General features: G+C 48.8%; 1 protein-coding gene across 1 annotated transcript in view; it reads right to left on the bottom strand.

Annotated features, from left to right (window-relative positions):
* Window positions 1-12,812, bottom strand: part of tns1b (tensin 1b) — an 816,333-nt gene that overhangs the window by 404,729 nt on the left and 398,792 nt on the right. The window lies entirely within an intron of this gene.

Genomic DNA, 12,812 nt, shown 5'->3' with positions numbered 1-12,812 from the left:
GAATACAGGGGTACAGGAATTCATGAGTACAGGAGTACAGGAATACAGGGGTACAGGAGTACAGGAATACAGGGGTACAGGAGTACAGGAGTTCATGAGTACAGGAATATAGGAGTACAGGAATTCAGAAGTACAGGAATACAGGAGTACAGGAATATAGGAGTACAGGAATTCAGGAGTACAGAAATACAGGAGTACAGGAATACAGGAGTACAGGAATACAGGGGTACAGGAATTCAGGAGTACAGGGGTACAGTGGTACAGGAATACAGGAGTACAGGAATACTGGAGTACAGGAATTCAGAAGTACAGGAGTACAGGAATACATGAGTACAGGAATACAGGGGTACAGGAATGCAGGAGTACAGGAATACTGGAGTACAGGAGTACAGAAATACAGGTGTATAGGAATACAGGGGTACAGGAATACAGGAATACAGGAGTACAGGAGTTCAGGAATTCAGGAGTACAGGAGTACAGGAATACAGGAATACAGGAGTACAGGAGTTCAGGAATACTGGAGTACAGGAATTCAGGAGTACAGGAATACAGGAGAACAGGAATACAGAGGTACAGGAGTACAGCATTATAGGAATACAGAAATACAGGTGTACAGGAATACTGGAGTACAGGTGTACAGGAATACAGGAGTACAGGAGTACAGGAGTACATGAATTCAGGAGTACAGGAATACTGGAGTACAGGAATTCATGAGTACAGGAGAACAGGAATACAGGAGTACAGGAATACAGGGGTACAGGAGTACAGGAGTTCATGAGTACAGGAATATAGGAGTACAGGAATTCAGAAGTACAGGAGTACAGAAATACAGGTGTACAGGAATACAGGAGTACAGGAATACAGGGGTACAGGAATTCAGGAGTACAGGAATATAGGAGTTCAGGAATACTGGAGTACAGGAGTACAGAAATACAGGTGTACAGGAATACAGGAGTACAGGAATACAGGAGTAGAAGAGTTCAGGAGAACAGGAGTTCAGGAGAACAGGTGTTCAGGCATACAGGAATACAGGAGAATGGAAATATAGGAGTTCAGGAGAACAGCAGTACAGGAATACAGGAGTACAGTAGAACAGGAGTGCAGGAATACAGGAGTACATACAGGAGTACAGGAATTCAGGAGTACAGGGTTACACATGTACAGGAGTTCAGGAGAACAGGAGTTCAGGATTACAGGATTACAGGAATACAGGAGTACAGGAATACAGGAGTACAGGAGTTCAGGAGTACAGAAATGCAGGTGTACAGGAATACAGGAGTACAGGAATACAGGGGTACAGGAATGCAGGAGTACAGGAATACTGGAGTACAGGAGTACAGAAATACAGGTGTATAGGAATACAGGGGTACAGGAATACAGGAATACTGGAGTACAGGAGTTCAGGAATTCAGGAGTACAGGAGTACAGGAATACAGGAATACAGGAGTACAGGAGTTCAGGAATACTGGAGTACAGGAATTCAGGAGTACAGGAATACAGGAGAACAGGAATACAGAGGTACAGGAGTACAGCATTATAGGAATACAGAAATACAGGTGTACAGGAATACTGGAGTACAGGTGTACAGGAATACAGGAGTACAGGAATACAGGTGTACAGGAATACAGGAGTACAGGAATACAGGGGTACAGGAATTCATGAGTACAGGAGTACAGGAATACAGGGGTACAGGAGTACAGGAATACAGGGGTACAGGAGTACAGGAGTTCATGAGTACAGGAATATAGGAGTACAGGAATTCAGAAGTACAGGAATACAGGAGTACAGGAATATAGGAGTACAGGAATTCAGGAGTACAGAAATACAGGAGTACAGGAATACAGGGGTACAGGAATTCAGGAGTACAGGGGTACAGTGGTACAGGAATACAGGAGTACAGGAATACTGGAGTACAGGAATTCAGAAGTACAGGAGTACAGGAATACATGAGTATAGTAATACAGGAGTACAGGAGTTCAGGAATACTGGAGTACAGGAGTACATGAATTCAGGAGTACAGGAATACTGGAGTACAGGAATTCATGAGTACAGGAGAACAGGAATACAGGAGTACAGGAATACAGGGGTACAGGAGTACAGGAGTTCATGAGTACAGGAATATAGGAGTACAGGAATTCAGAAGTACAGGAGTACAGAAATACAGGTGTACAGGAATACAGGAGTACAGGAATACAGGGGTACAGGAATTCAGGAGTACAGGAATATAGGAGTTCAGGAATACTGGAGTACAGGAGTACAGAAATACAGGTGTACAGGAATACAGGAGTACAGGAATACAGGAGTAGAAGAGTTCAGGAGAACAGGAGTTCAGGAGAACAGGTGTTCAGGCATACAGGAATACAGGAGAACGGAAATATAGGAGTTCAGGAGAACAGCAGTACAGGAATACAGGAGTACAGTAGAACAGGAGTGCAGGAATACAGGAGTACATACAGGAGTACAGGAATTCAGGAGTACAGGGTTACACATGTACAGGAGTTCAGGAGAACAGGAGTTCAGGATTACAGGATTACAGGAATACAGGAGTACAGGAATACAGGAGTACAGGAGTTCAGGAGTACAGGGTTACAGGAGTTCAGGAGTACAGGAACACAGGATTACAGGAGTACAGAAGTTAAGGAGTACAGGTGTACAGGAATTCAGAAATACCGGAGTACAAGAGTACAGGGGTTCAGGAGTTCAGGCGTACAGGAGTTCAGGAGTGTAGGAATTCTGGAGTACAGGAATCCTGGAGTACAGGAGTACAGAGTTCAGGAGTATAGCAGTACAGGAGTACAGGTGTACAGGAGTACAGTAAAAAATACACAAAGTTGCCACTCACTGGTCCCAACACAGGCACAAAGTACACTTCCTGATGTCATGTTATTGTCTTAAAGGTACACTGTCCTCTGAAGGAAGCTCACCCCCCCCTTCTCAGGAGATAACTGGGAACGGACACTAAATGCTGGGCCCGGGCAGGACATCCACATCCGACGGATGAATAAAAATAAACTCTGACCAACACAGATCAAAGATCACCAATACTGACCAACAATGACCAATGCTAACCAAAGAGAACCAATGCTGACCAATGCTGACTGATATTGATCAATAATTAATACAGACTAATACTGAGCAACAGTAAGCAAGATGACCCACACTGAGCAACAATAACCAACCCAGCCCAACACTGACCAATACTGACCAGTGATAACCAACTCTGACCAACAATGGCAAACACTGACCAACACAAACCAAGATTGAATAACACGGACTAATATTAATGAACTTTGACCTGAACAGATCTACGCTGACAAACATAGGTCAATGATAGATAACAATAGCAAAGACAAACATGAACAAAACAGACCCACACTGACCCACACTGACCAACACTGACCCACACTGACCAACACTGACCCACACTGACCCACACTGACCAACACTGACCCACACTGATCAACACTGACCAATACTGACCCACACTGACCAACACTGACCCACACTGACCCACACTGATCAACACTGACCAATACTGACCAACTCTAAACAGCACTGACCAACACTGACAAACACTGACCAACACTGACCCACACTGACCAAGACTGATCAACACTAATCAACACTGACCCACACTGACCAACACTGACAAACACTGACAAACACTGACCACCACTGACCCACACTGACCCACACTGACACACACTGAACAACACTGACTCACACTGACCAACACAGACCAACACTGTCACACACTGACCCACACTGACACACACTGACCAACACTGACCAACACTGACCAACACTGACCCACACTGACCAACAATGACCCACACTGACCAACACAGACCTACACTGATCAACAATGACCCATGCTGAACCATACTAACCCACACTGACCAACACTGACCAACACTGACCCACACTGACCAATACTGACACACACTTACCAACACGGACCAACACTGACCTACACTGATCAACAATGACCCATGTTGAACCATACTAACCCACACTGACCAACACTGATCATCGCTGACCAATACTGACTCACACTGACCAAGACTGATCAACACTAACCAACACTGACCCACACTGACAAAGACTGACAAACACTGACCACTACTGACCAACACTGACAAACACTGACCCACACTGACCAACACTGACTCCCACTGACCAACATGGACCAACACTGTAACATACTGACCCACACTGACCAACACTGACCAACACTGACCAACACTGACCAACACTGACTCCCACTGACCGACATGGACCAACACCGTAACATGCTGACCAACACTGATCAACACTGACCAACGCTGATCAACCCCCAGACCAACATTGACCCACACTGACCAACACTGAACCACACTGAGCAACATTGACCAAAACTGATCAATGCTGACTCACACTGACTAGCGCTGACCCACATTGACCAACACTGACCCACACTGACCAACGCTGACCAACGCTGACCAACACTGACCAACACTGACCCACACTGACACACACTGACCAACACTGACCCACAACTGACCAACACTGACCCACACTGACCAACACTGACCAACACTGACCAATACTGACTCGCACTGATCAAGACGGACCAACACTGGCCCACACTGACCCACACTGACAAACACTGACAAACACTGACCAACACTGATCAACGCTGACCAACACTGACCAAAAGTGACCAACACTGACCAACACTGACCAACACTGACCCATACTGACCAACACTGACCTACACTGATCAACAATGACCCATGCTGAACCATACTGACCCACACTGACCAAGACTGATCACACTAACCAAAAATGACCCACACTGACCAACACTGACAAACATTGACAAACACTGACCACAACTGACCAACACTGACCCACACTGACCCACACTGACCAACACTGACCAACACTGACCAACACTGACCCACACCGACCAACACTGACCAACACTGACCAACACTGACCCACACCGACCAACACTGACCATACTGACCAATACTGACACGCACTGACCAAGACGGACCAACACTGACCAACACTGACCAACACTGATCAACGCTGACCAACACTGACCAACAGTGAACCACACTGAACCACACTGACCCACACTGACCAACACTGATCAACACTGACCCACACTGACCAACACTGACCAACACTGACCAAAACAAATCAATGCTGACCCTCACTGAAAAACACTGACCAACACTGACCAAGAGTGATCAACGCTGACCAACACTGACCAACACTGAACAACGCTGACCAACACTGACCAACACTGAACAACACTGACCAACACTGACCAACACTGAACCACACTTAACCACACTGACCATCATTGACCAACACTGACCAAAACTGATCAATGCTGACCAACACTGACCAACGCTGACCAACATTAACCAACATTGACCGACACTGACCAACAATGACCAACACTGACCCACACTGACCCACACTGATCAACACTGACCAATACTGACCCACACTGACCAATACTGACCAACATTGACCCACAATGACCAACACTGACCGACACTGACCAAGACTGACCAACACTGATCCACACTGACACACTGACTCACATTGACCAACACTGACCCACACTGACCCACACTGACCAATACTAACCTACACTGACCAACACTGACCAACACTAATCAACATTGACCCACACTGACCCACTCTGACCTACACTGACCCACACAGACCAGCGCTGACCAACTCTGATCAACACTGACCTATACTAATCAACACTGATCCACACGGACCAACACTGACCAACACTGATCCACACGGACCAACACTGACCAACACTGACCAACACTGACTAACACTGACCAAAACTGACCAACATTGATCAACAATGACGAACACTAACCAACACTGATCAACACTGACCAACACTGACTAACACTGTCCCACCCAGACCCACACTGACCAACATTGACCAACACTGACCAACACTGATCAACACTGACCCATACTGATCAATACTGACCCACACTGATCAACGTAGACCCACACTGAACAAAATGACCAACACTGACCCACACTGACCCACACTGACCAACACTGACCAAAACTGACCAACACTGACCAATGCTGACCAACACTGACCAACACTGACCAATACTGACCAACACTGACCCACACTGACCAATACTGACCCACACTGACCCACATTGATAAACTGACCCACACTGACCAACTTTGACCCACACTGACCAACACTGACCCACACTGAACCACATTAACCAACACTGACCCAAACTGACCAACACTGACCCACACCGACCTACACTGACCCACACTGACCAATACTGACCCACACTGAATAACATTGACCCACACTGACCCACACTGACCAATGCTGACCCACACTGACCAACACTGACCCACACTGAGCAACACTGACCAACACTGACCAACGCTGACCAACACTGAAAAAAATGACCAACACTGACCCACACTGATCAATGCTGACCAACACTGACCAACACTGACCCACACTGACCAACACTGGCCAACACTGACCAATGCTGACCAACACTGACCAACGCTGACCAACACTGACCCACACTGACCCACACTGATCAACGCAGACCCACACTGAACAAAATGACCAATGCTGACCAACACTGACCAACCCTGACCCACACTGACCCACACTGACTAACACTGACCATCACTGACCAACACTGACGCACACTGACCCACACTGACCAACACTGACCAACACTGACCAACGCTGACCAACACTGACCCACACTGACCAACACTGATCAATGCTGGCCAACACTGACCAACGCTGACCCACACTGACCAACACTGATCAATGCTGGCCAACACTGACCAACGCTGACCCACACTGACCAACACTGAACAATGCTGGCCAACACTGACCAACTCTGATCAACACAGACCAACACTGCTCAACACTGACCCACACGGACCAATACTGACCAACACTGACCCACAACGACCCACACTGACCAACACTGACCAACATTGATCAACACTGACCAACACCAAACAACACTGATCAACACTGACCCATACTGATCAATACTGACCCACACTAATCAACGCAGACCCACACTGAACAAAATGACCAACACTGACCCACACTGACCAAAACTAACTAAAACTGATCAATGCTGACCAACACTGACCCACACTGACCAACATTGATCAACACTGACCAACACTGATCAATGCTGGCCAACACTGACCCACACTGACCCACACTGACCCACACTGATCAACACTGATCAACACTGACCCACACTGACCTACACTGACCAATACTGATCAACACTGACCCACACTGATCAATGCTGACCAACACTGACCCACACTGACCCACACTGACGCACACTGACCAACACTGATCAACACTGACTAACACTGATTAATGCTGACCAACAGTGACCAACACGAACCCACACAGACCAACACTGACCCACACTGACCAACACTGATCAATGCTGACCCACACAGACCAACACTGACCCACACTGACCAACACTGCACACATCCTCCCTCACCTCCCTCCAAGGCTCCCCTGCAACCGCAGGAGGTGCAAGACTTGCGCCCACACCTCCCCCCTCACCTCCCTCCAAGGCCCCAAAGGAAACTTCCATATCCGCCACAGATTCACCTGTACCTCCACACATATCATCTATTGCATCCTTTGCACCCGATGTGGCCTCCTCTATATTGGGGAGACGGGCCGCCTACTTGCGGAGCGTTTCAGGGAACACCTCTGGGACACCCGGACCAACCAACCCAACCACCCTGTAGCTGAACATTTCAATTCCCCCTCCCACTCCACCAAGGATATGCAGGTCTTTGGACTCCTCCATCGTCAGACCACAGCGAAACGACGGTTGGAGGAAGAACGCCTCATCTTCCGCCTAGGAACCGTCCAACCACAAGGGATGAACTCGGATTTCACCAGTTTCCTCATTTCCCCTCCCCCCACCCTGTCTCAGTCAAATCCATCAAATTCAGCACCGCCTCCCTAACCTGCAATCTTCTTCCCGACCTCTCCGCCCCCACCCCAGTCTGACCTATCACCCTCACCTTGACCTCTTTCCACCTATCACATTTCCGACGCCCCTCCCCCAAGTCCCTCCTCCCTATCTTTTATCTTAGCCTGCTGGACAAACTTTCCTCATTCCTGAAGAAGGGCTTATGCCCGAAACGTCGATTCTCCTGTTCCCTGGATGCTGCCTGACCTGCTGCGCTTTTCCAGCAACACATTTCCATCACTGACCAACACTGATCAATGCTGGCCAACACTGACCAACGCTGACCCACACTGACCAACACTGATCAATGCTGACCAACAGTGACCAACACCGACCACACTGACCCACACCGACCCACACTGACCAACAGTGACCAACACCGACCAACACTGACCCACACTGACCCACACTGACCAACACTGATCAACACTGATCAATGCTGACCAACAGTGACCAACACCGACCAACACTGACCCACACTGACCCACACTGACCAACACTGACCAACACTGATCAATGCTGACCAACACTGACCCACACTGACCAACACTGACCCACACTGACCACCGCTGACCAACACTGATCAATGCTGACCAACACTGACCAACACTGACCCACACTGAACCACATTAACCAACACTGACCCAACTGACCAACATTGATCAACTCTGACCAACTCTAACCAAAACTGATCAACACTGACCAACACTGACCCACACTGACCAACACTGACCTACACTGACCCACACTGACCCACACTGACCAACACTGACCAATGCTGATCAACAATGACCAACACTGACCAACACTGACCAACGCTGACCCACACTGACCAATGCTGACCAACACTGATCAATGCTGACTAACACTGACCAACACTGACCCATACCGATCAATACTGACCCACACTGACCCACACTGATCAACGCAGACCCACACTGACCAAAACTGACCAACACTGATCAATGCTGACCAACACTGACCAACACTGACCCATACCGATCAATACTGACCCACACTGACCCACACTGATCAACGCAGACCCACACTGACCAAAACTGACCAACACTGATCAATGCTGACCAACACTGACCAACACTGACCCACACTGACCAACACTGATCAATGCTGGCCAACACTGATCAATGCTGACCAACACTAACCAACACTGACCAACACTGATAAATGCTGACCAACACTGACCCAAACTGACCCACACTGACCAACATTGATCAACACTGATCAATGCTGACCAACACTGACCAACACTGACCCACACTGACCACCGCTGACCAACACTGATCAATGCTGACCAACACTGACCCACACTGACCACCGCTGACCAACACTGATCAATGCTGACCAACACTGACCAACACTGACCCACACTGAACCACATTAACCAACACTGACCCAACTGACCAACATTGATCAACTCTGACCAACTCTAACCAAAACTGATCAACACTGACCAACACTGACCCACACTGACCCACCCAGACCCACACTGACCAACATTGACCAACACTGACCCACACTGACCCACACTGACCAATACTGATCAACAGTGATGAACACTGAACATACTGACCCACACTGACCAACACTAACCAACACTGACCCACACTGACCCACACTGACCAACACTGACCAATGCTGATCAACAATGACCCACACTGAACCACACTGACCCACACTGACCAACACTGACCAACGCTGACCAACACTGATCAATGCTGACCAACACTGACCCATACCGATCAATACTGACCCACACTGATCAACGCAGACCCACACTGACCAAAACTGACCAACACTGATCAATGCGGACCAACACTGACCAACACTGACCCACACTGACCAACACTGACCCACACTGACCCACACTGACCTACACTGACCAACACTGACCAATACTGACCCACGCTGACCAACATTGACCAACACTGACCCACACTGACCAACTCTGATCAACACTGACCCACACTGACCAACTCTGATCAATGCTGACCCACACTGACCAACACTGACCCCCACCGATCCACACCGACCCACACTGACCCACGCTGACCAACATTGACCAACACTGACCAGCACTGACCAGCACTGACCAACACTGATCAACATTGACCAACACTGACTAACACTGACCAATACTGACCCACACTGGTCAACACTGACCAACACTGACCCACACTGACCAACACTGACCCACACAGGCCAATGCTGATCAACACTAACCCACGCTGACCAACATTGACTAACACTGACCAACATTGACCAACACTGACCAGCACTGACCAACACTGACCCACACTGATCAACATTGACCAACACTGACCACACTGACCAACACTGACTCACACTGACCGACACCGACAGACACTGACAACACTGATCCACAATGACCGACACTGACCAACACTGACCAACACTGATGTACACTGACCAACGTTGACCAAGACTGATCCCCAGTGACCAACACTGATCAATACTGATCAACACTGACTAACACTGACCAATACTGACCCACATTGGTCAATACTGACACATACTGACCAACACTGACCAACACTGACCCACACTGAACAACACTGACCAACACTGACCACAATGACCAACATTGACCAACACTGACCAACACTGACCCAAACTGACCAACACTGACCAACACTGACCAATGTTGACCACACTGACCCACACTGACCAACACCGACCAACACTGACCGACACTGACCAAATACTGATAAACACTGACCCAAACTCTCCAACACTGACCCACACTGATCAACAATGACCAACACTGACTCACACTGGTCAACACTGACTCAAACTGACCCACACTGACCCACACTGACCAACGCTGACCCAAACTGACCCACAATGTCCAACACTAATCAACACTGACCAACACTGAACAACATTGACCCAAAATGAACAACACTGACCCCCACACTGACTCACACTGATCAACACTGTCAAACCCTGACGCGAGCCCCCTACACTGACCCGCGCAGACCCATACTGATCCACACTGACCCACACTGACCAACACTGACCCACACTGACCCACACTGACCAACACTGACCAACACCGACCAACACTGACCGACACTGACCAAATACTGATAAACACTGACCCAAACTCTCTAACACTGACCCACACTGATCAACAATGACCAACACTGACTCACACTGGTCAACACTGACTCAAACTGACCCACACTGACCCACACTGACCAACGCTGACCCAAACTGACCCACAATGTCCAACACTAATCAACACTGACCAACACTGAACAACATTGACCCAAAATGAACAACACTGACCCCCACACTGACTCACACTGATCAACACTGTCAAACCCTGACGCGAGCCCCCTACACTGACCCGCGCAGACCCATACTGATCCACACTGACCAATATTGACCCACACTGATCAACACTGGCCAACACTGGCCAACATTGACTAACACTGACCCACACTGAACAACACTGACCAACACTGACCAACACTGACACACACTGATCAACAGTGACCCACACTGACCCACACTGACCCATACTGACCAACACTGACCAACACTGACCCACACTGACCCACACTGACCAATACTGACCCACACTGACCCACATTGATAAACTGACCCACACTGACCAACTTTGACTTACACTGACCAACACTGACACACACTGATCAACAGTGACCCACACTGACCCACACTGACCCACACTGATCAACACTGACCCACACTGACTAACACTGGTTGACACTGTCCAACACTGACCCACACTGACCCACACTGATCAACACTGACCCACACTGACTAACACTGGTTGACACTGACCCACACTGACCCACACTGACCCACACTGATCAACACTAACCCACACTGACTAACACTGGTTGACACTGTCCAACACTGACCCACACTGACTAACACTGGTTGACACTGTCCAACACTGACCCACACTGACCCACACTGATCAACACTAACCCACACTGACTAACACTGGTTGACACTGTCCAACACTGACCCACACTGACCCACACTGACCCACACTGACCCACACTGATCAACACTGACCCACACTGACTAACACTGGTCGACACTGTCCAACACTGACCAACACTGACCCACACTGATCACCACTGACCAACATTGACCAACACTGATCAACACTGACCCACACTGACTAACACTGACCAACATTGACCAACACTGATCAACACTGACTAACACTGGTTGACACTGTCCACGTGGGCGGCACGGTGGCACAGTGGTCAGCACTGCTGCCTCACAGCGCCAGAGACCCGGGTTCAATTCCCGCCTCAGGCGACTGACTGTGTGGAGTTTGCACGTTCTCCCCGTGTCTGCGTGGGTTTCCTCCGGGTGCTCCGGTTTCCTCCCACAGTCCAAAGATGTGCAGGTCAGGTGAATTGGCCATGCTAAATTGCCCGTAGTGTTAGGTAAAGGGGTAAATGTAGGGGTATGGGTGGGTTGCGCTTCGGCGGGTCGGTGTGGACTTGTTGGGACGAAGGGCCTGTTTCCACACTGTATGTAATCTAATCTAATCTAAAAAACACTGACCCACACTGACCCACACTGATCAACACTGACTAACACTGGTCGACACTGTCCAACACTGACCCACACTGACCAACATTGACCAACACTGACCGGCACTGAACCACAATGATCAACATTGACCAACACTGACCCACACTGACCAACACTGGTCGACACTGACCAACA

This window comes from Chiloscyllium plagiosum, unplaced genomic scaffold, assembly GCF_037043375.1.
Source record: "Chiloscyllium plagiosum isolate Xiang-an unplaced genomic scaffold, Cpla_swu_hap1 HiC_scaffold_7, whole genome shotgun sequence".
NCBI classification, from domain to species: Eukaryota; Metazoa; Chordata; class Chondrichthyes; order Orectolobiformes; family Hemiscylliidae; genus Chiloscyllium; species Chiloscyllium plagiosum.
Note: the sequence above shows the minus strand (reverse complement) of the source record. Positions and strands in the feature narration are given on the sequence as shown.